Consider the following 7,822-nt stretch of genomic DNA (forward strand, 5'->3'; position numbering starts at 1 on the left):
GTCTTGGCTCCGATTGTGACCGAGGCTTAAAGTGCTATAAAGATAATTATATCATATTAGTAATTGTAATGTCTTAATGTCATGAATGTTGACCCGATCATCAGATCGCCGCTTCGAAAAAGTGGGGGTAGACTGTTTTACATCTGTCTGTCCTTCCGTCTAACCGTCCATCCGTCAGTTCGTCCCATAAATATTTTCGTTGCATCTTTTCATGAACTACATTACAAGGATTTCTGAAAGGTTTATTGAAGTCGGCTATGGCATGTGATACGTTTTTAAATTCATTTCTCATTACATGTGACAGCAGAGTTAAAAATTGTCGTCACATTTTTCTCAGGAACTACAAGAAATTATTTCTAAAATTTGATTTAAAGATTTATATAAGTCAGTTATACTGTGTGATGCTTTTTCAGATTCACAACTAAAACACTTCCTGTCTACCGAAATGTTTGGGCGGGGGTGTCATCAATTATAGCTCGTCCCATCAATGGTTGTTCTTGGTTTATATGCTCTTTAAGATCCTTTAATTTGGAAAATGACATATTCTTTTCTGTTATATTCTATATACAGATTTCGAATTGAGTATATATAGAAAGTATTCGAACTACCTTAGCCTTATGTTATATATTATACAATTACTGTCTTTTATTGAGGTAAATATGCGATTTTATTGACTTTTGAAAAAATGATATTCACTGAGGCCGAAATTTAGAAATTTGATCAAACTTTTAAAATACTGAAATGAACGTGCAATTTTTATTATTTCACTTTTTGAAAGTTTGATATTTTAAATTTTTGATTAAAATATCAAAAATAGAAAAGGGGCGAAAAGAGGGAAACATATAAACACGGCACTGATTATAATCATTCTTAGTTAGGAATAAATAGCACGAAATATTTCAATTCTTTTTTAAATACAAAATAAAAATTAAAAGGAAAAGTCGTTTTTAGCTCACCTGGCCCGAAGGGCCAAGTGAGCTTTTCTCACCACTTGGCGTCCGTCGTCCGTCGTCGTCGTCGTTAACAATTTACATTTTGAACTTCTTCTAGAGAACCACTGAATGGAATGAAACCAAACATGGCATGAATGTTCCTTATGAGAGGCTGACCAAGTGTTGTTACTTTGTAGCCGATCCATCATCCAAGATGGCCGCCAGCGGGGGACTTAGTTTAACATAGGACGCTATGGGAAATGCATACAAATGACTTCTTTTAGAGAACCATTGAATGGAATGAAACCAAACATGGCATGAATGTTCCTTATGAGGTGTTGACCAAGTGTTGTTACTTTGTTGCCGATCCATCATCCAAGATGGCCGCCAGCCGGGGACTTAGTTTAACATAGGACCCTATGGGAAATGCATACAAATGACTTCTTTTAGAGAACCACTGAATGGAATAAAACCAAACATAGCATGAATTATCCTTATGGGGTGCTGACCAAGTGTTGTTACTTTGTAGCCGATCCATCATCCAAGATGGCCGCCAGCGTAGGACTTAGTTTAACATAGGACCCTATGGGAAATGCATACAAATGACTTCTTCTAGAGAACCACTAAATGGAATGAAACCAAACATAGCATGAATGTTCCTTATGGAGTGCTGACCAAGTGTTGTTACTTTGTAGCCGATCCATTATCCAAGATGGCCACCAGCGGGGACTTAGTTTAACATAGGACCCTATTGGAAATGCATACAAATGACTTCTTCTAGTGAACCACTGAATGGAATGAAACCAAACATGGCATGAATGTTCCTTATGTGGTGCTGACCAAGTGTTGTTACTTTGTAGCCGATCCATCATCAAAGATGGCCGCCAGCAGGGGACTTAGTTTAACATAGGACCCTATGGGAAATGCATACAAATGACTTCTTTTAGAGAACCACTGAATGGAATGAAACCAAACATGGCATGAATGTTCCTTATGAGGTGCTGACCAAGTGTTGTTACTTTGTAGCCGATCCATCATCCAAGATTGCCGCCAGCGGGGGACTTAGTTTAACATAGGACCCTATGGGAAATGCATACAAATGACTTCTTTTAGAGAACCACTGAATGGAATGAAACCAAACATGGCATGAATGTTCCTTATGAGGTGCTGACCAAGTGTTGTTACTTTGTTGCTGATCCATCATCCAAGATGGATGCCAGCCGGGGACTTAGTTTAACATAGGACCCTATGGAAAATGCATACAAATGACTTCTTTTAGAGAACCACTGAATGGAATAAAACCAAACATAGCATGAATGTTCCTTATGGGATGCTGACCAAGTGTTGTTACTTTGTAGCTGATCCATCATCCAAGATGGCCGCCAGCGGGGGACTTAGTTTAACATAGGACCCTATGGGAAATGCATACAAATGACTTCCTCTAGAGAACCACTAAATGGAATGAAACCAAACATAGCATGAATGTTCCTTATGGAGTGCTGACCAAGTGTTGTTACTTTGTAGCTGATCCATTATCCAAGAAGGCCGCCAGCGGGGGACTTAGTTTAACATAGGACCCTATTGGAAATGCATACAAATCACTTCTTCTAGTGAACCACTGAATGGAATGAAACCAAGCATGGCATGAATGTTCCTTATGTGGTGCTGACCAAGTGTTGTTACTTTGTAGCTGATCCATCATCCAAGATGGCCGCCAGCGGGGGACTTAGTTTAACATAGGACCCTATGGGAAATGCATACAAATGACTTCTTTTAGAGAACCACTGAATGGAATGAAATCAAACATGGCATGAATGTTCCTAATGTGGTGCTGACCAAGTGTTGTTACTTTGTAGCCGATCCATTATCCAAGATTGCCGCCAGCGGGGGACTTAGTTTAACATAGGACCCTATGGGAAATGCATACAAATGACTTCTTTTAGAGAACCACTGAAGGAATAAAACCAAACATTGCATGAATGTTCCTTATGAGGTGCTGACCAAGTGTTGTTACTTTGTAGCCGATCCATCATCCAAGATGGCCGCCGGCAGGGGACTTAGTTTAACATAGGACCCTATGGGAAATGCATACAAATGACTTCTTTTAGAGAACCACTGAATGGAATAAAACCAAACATGGCATGAATGTTCCTTATGAGGTGCTGACCAAGTGTTGTTACTTTGTAGCCGATCCGTCATCCAAGATGGCCACCAGTGGAGGACTTTTGAATGAAATTAAACATGTTCCTTTCCTTATAAATGAGGTTGTGTTGTCACTTTTAGCCAAATTTTATATTTTTTTATATGATTTCAAAAACCCAAGTAGAATCAGGTGAGCGATACAGGCTCTTGAGAGCCTCTAGTTTTTTATAATTTTCACATTTTAAACATCACATGGGATAACAGTATTGAAATTATCAGATTGTGCATCTATTTTGGCACAACCCTCCCCCTCTACCTCTAGCAAATGTAGAATGAACTAACATTCACACAGTTGAACACACTTTAAAAGAAATCCAAGTCCTATGCCAGAATAGGAAACAAAAAAAAACTAATCAAAAAGACAATGATAATAAATTAACAAAGGACTACCATATATATATAAAGCCAGCTCCAGACCTCAATTAAACTAATTGAAAGATAATGTCTTCATCAAATAAATAACAAACACAAATCCTCCCTGTTGTATTTATTGCTATCATTCATGAAATATTTGTCACTGACAACAAAAAATCGATAATTCAAAATAGGTTCTTTACAAACAAATTTCAAAGAAACTTGGGATTCAGCTCGCTCGGGCAAAGTAGCCCTTATAGATGGATTTTGATATGCTTAATAGATATAGGAAGATGTGGTATGAGTGTCAATGAGACACTCGACATCCAAATAACAGTTTATATAAGTAAACCATTATAGGTTAAGGTAAGGCCTTCAACACGGGGCGTTGGCTCACACCGAACAGCAAGCTATAAAGGGCCCCAAAAATTACTAGTTTAAACCATTCAAACGGGAAAAACAACTGTCTTATTTATATCAAATCGAGAAACGAGAAACACGTATGAACTACATCAACAGACGACAACCATTGTTTATCAGATTAACTTCATTTTAACGAAACACCTCTTCAATTGATTCGGTTCTTATATATACTTCACTTTCAAATATTTAGTTTTCAGCGTTCTATGTCCGACATAGATTTTCAGGTCCCTTCAGGTCTTTTCATTTCTCCGTTCAGGTCCAACTTTTGGCATCAAAAAATCGTTTTTAATTTAAAACATTTAAATTTTAATGAATTATAAATATTTACATTTAATAAAATTCCAACTTGAAGAAATTCCGTCCAATGATAAAAAAGCTATTGCAATTTGAATAATTTTAGTCGTATATTTTCAGGTCTTTTCAAGTCCACTTTCAGGTCTTTAGTGTAACCCTATCTAAAGCCATGCAGTCAAGGCCGCAAAAAACTTCCCAGTGGCGGATCGAGAAATTTTCATAAGTGGGGGCCCACTGGCTGCCTAAGAAGGGGTCCGATTTCGTCACGCTTCAGTGATTCCTTATATAAGCAACCAAATTTTTTTCTCTAAAGGGGGGGGGGGGCGGGCCCCCTGCACCCCCCCCCCCCTTCATCCGCCTCTGCTTCCATCATCAATATAAACAAATATTACTTAGCTTTTTACATATGAAATAATACACATAAAGCTATTTATTCTCTTTTATTTTAAATGAGGATTTTGTTTGTTTTACGGCCAGAATGGTAGTCACGACGACTGATCGTAAGATAATTCTGTGTGGTTAATCGACTTAGAAAATTACGAATAATTGCCAAACAATACAAATGTGGTTTTTTTTTACACTGCAAGTAAAGTTTCGTATATTATATATACCCTTACTGTGTACCCAGCATAACAGTTCTCCAGCTAGTGGAGGAAACATACATTTAACACATCATGCACATTGAACACGCGCAGAAGCTCAACACACACACACACATATATATATATATATATACATTCAAAAAACCACTATCATGGAGGTTCTGAAGAAGCTCGGCGGTACACATTACTTAAAAATTACATATGATATCGTCAGACGCACTTTACACCATTCCAATGAAAACATTCTTCTTCCTGCCAAGAAAGAACTATTAAAAGAGAGAATTCATCATTATATTTATGCAAGTAAAGGTTACGAGCTGCAAGCAGTCAATGCAGGAGTGCCGCGACCCTCACAAATGGCCAATCCGGACTTACCTGGCCAGTCTTTCAGTGATCATAGCAAAGTATATTTTGGATGGAGGAGTCCCAGTCTTTCTTTTTCCTCCTCGTCACTATTTTTAAAAGGCTACATGGCTCTCAAGTTGTATCTTCATGACATTGTGCGACCAAACCATATCCCAGCTTTTCGAGCACTGGAGAGATTCTTCTGTGAAAAAGGTAAAGTTATTGTAACCAGAAATGCATGCATACATAATACATGTTATTATATAACTAGCCCCAGTTAATCCTAGTATTTATTTTAAAGGCTGATGATTGGGAGAATTTGATATATATAATGATGGTTTTTTTCAAGATGTGGAAAATTAAATTTTTCAAGAGGACTAATAATTGAAGTTTATAAGGCTATATAGTACATGTAACTTAGATAGGACTGGGTGTATACATTATAGTGTTATTTACTCAATTTTACTGGCTGTTTCTGTATTGGCACTGGTATAGATTCAAGGTTTGCTGTATTGGCCTCGAGACCCGTAGGGTCGAGGGCCAATACAGCTGACCGAGAATCTATACCAGTGCCAATACAGAAACAGCCAGTTCATAACACTTTTATTAAATGATTATAAGAAAATTAAAAACCGGAAGTGAACGTCCCGTATTAGCCCATGGGCCAATACGGCTTTTTCCCCGCTTTTTTTCTGTATTGGCCCTGTTTTTTCCGTTTCAAAACTTTAAGACGTTACAAAACATTGCACATCATTTAACCTGTTTATTTTATGATTTTAATTTGAAAAATATTATACAAATGTTTTTATGCATAACGATACTTCCAAAGTTAAGTAATGGCGTAAGAAAATTGAAAACCGGAAGTGAACGTCCTGTATTAGCCCTAGGGCTAATACGGCTTTTTTCCCGCTTTTTTCTGTATTGGCCCTGTTTTTTTCCGTATTGGCCCTGTTCGAAGAGCAATATTAAATCTTGATTTATATCGACAGTGAAACGTTTTCAGTATTGCACATGCTGATTTATCCGTATTGGGGCTTATTTGCTCATATCATTTAATAAAAGTATTTATCATATGTTTAGTAGTAAATACAGTAGTTTTGCATATGTGATAAACAGCCTGCTGTTTAATCCATATCTCGCAACTTTGATGCACACCCTTTATCGCATACCCTTTATCACACCCCTACCCTTTATCGCATACCCTTTATCACACCCCTCCTTTTTTTTTTTTTTTTTTTTTTTTTTTTACACAGTCAGCATGTTCGAGTTTTCATATTGTATGTGACGTCACGCTGATTGTATGTGCTTTCTATACAAATATTCACCCATATCAAAAGAAATCAATCTGCAATATTTCAGATAATAAAAGAGATAATTGCATTATATTTTCGATTGTCATTTGTAGTTCACCGAGCCAAGATTGTATGCAAAATTTGAGCAAAATCTGCGACATAGCCCATTTACTGTTCCTTGACCTTAAGGAATAACATACATGTATATATACCAAAACAAATTTTACATGAAAAATCTAATCATAACGTTGCATGTAAAAGCGCGTGACGTTTAGCGCGGTGAATAACACTTTCTCAGTTGAATATGCTTTTTTATTTAAAATCCTATTCATATAGAGAAACCTACTAAAATAACACCAATCATGATGGAATAAACGAGGTTTTTTCTTAAACTAGGTTATTACATATCTAAAAGTAATAGTACAGACAGACACATTTTATTTTACCCTGATACCATAAGTGTCGGACTTATAGGTTGTCGGAGTTTTGGGCTGTCGGAGCAATGGGTTGTCGGACTAATGGGTTGTCGGACTAATGGGTTGTCGGACCAATGGGTTGTCGGACTGATGGGCTGTCGGACTAATGGGCTGTCGGAATAATGGCGTGTAACCATGTATGCAGCAAACTCTTATCATTTTCTTAATATGTAAGCTTGAATTTGCAGCGTACATTTTTTTTGCACTCAGTGACCTTTGACCTTGGATGCAAGTTAAAGGTCACATGAATTAAAGATTATTGGTTTATATGTCCCAAGTGTCTACGACTTCCGGTTCTTGAAATAGAATTTCTCAAAAATTTTGTATAATTTAAACTAGCCCAAAAGTTCCAACGGAACTTATTAACCAGTTGCAAAGTTCCATTTGGAGAATTGATGCAAAGTAAAATAACGGAATAAGTTCTAATTTATTGTTATACATTAACTGAAATTGATATTTTTAAACTGAGTAACCACATGAGGAGGGGGTATTCTTCCCTCTCTTAAGGTTACTATGAATACTAAATTTGCATGATAATGCAACTTATTCCGTTTTATGTGAGCTATGAAATACAACTTAAAGGAGAAGGTCCGGTAAGGACCGATTTTGGCCTCAAATTTCAGGTTCATCTGACTAAAGATTTTGACCACTTTTCAATTGAAACACTTAAGTGTCTATTTCATTTGAATCAATTAGTTTATGTGAAAGATTTTAACTGATTTAGTCATTAAAAACAATCCGATTCAATCTCAAATATGAAAAATCTACCAAACATGCCGAAACTTGTCACTTTTCAGATGGTTTTTGTCAAAAATGAAAGTGGCCGCATCCGTCTTCATCCTCAACCTTTATATATGTTATGTCTTATCATAAAATACAACTTACATTTCAATATAAAGGAT

This window comes from Mytilus trossulus, chromosome 11 (genome assembly GCF_036588685.1).
Source record: "Mytilus trossulus isolate FHL-02 chromosome 11, PNRI_Mtr1.1.1.hap1, whole genome shotgun sequence".
NCBI lineage: Eukaryota > Metazoa > Mollusca > Bivalvia > Mytilida > Mytilidae > Mytilus > Mytilus trossulus.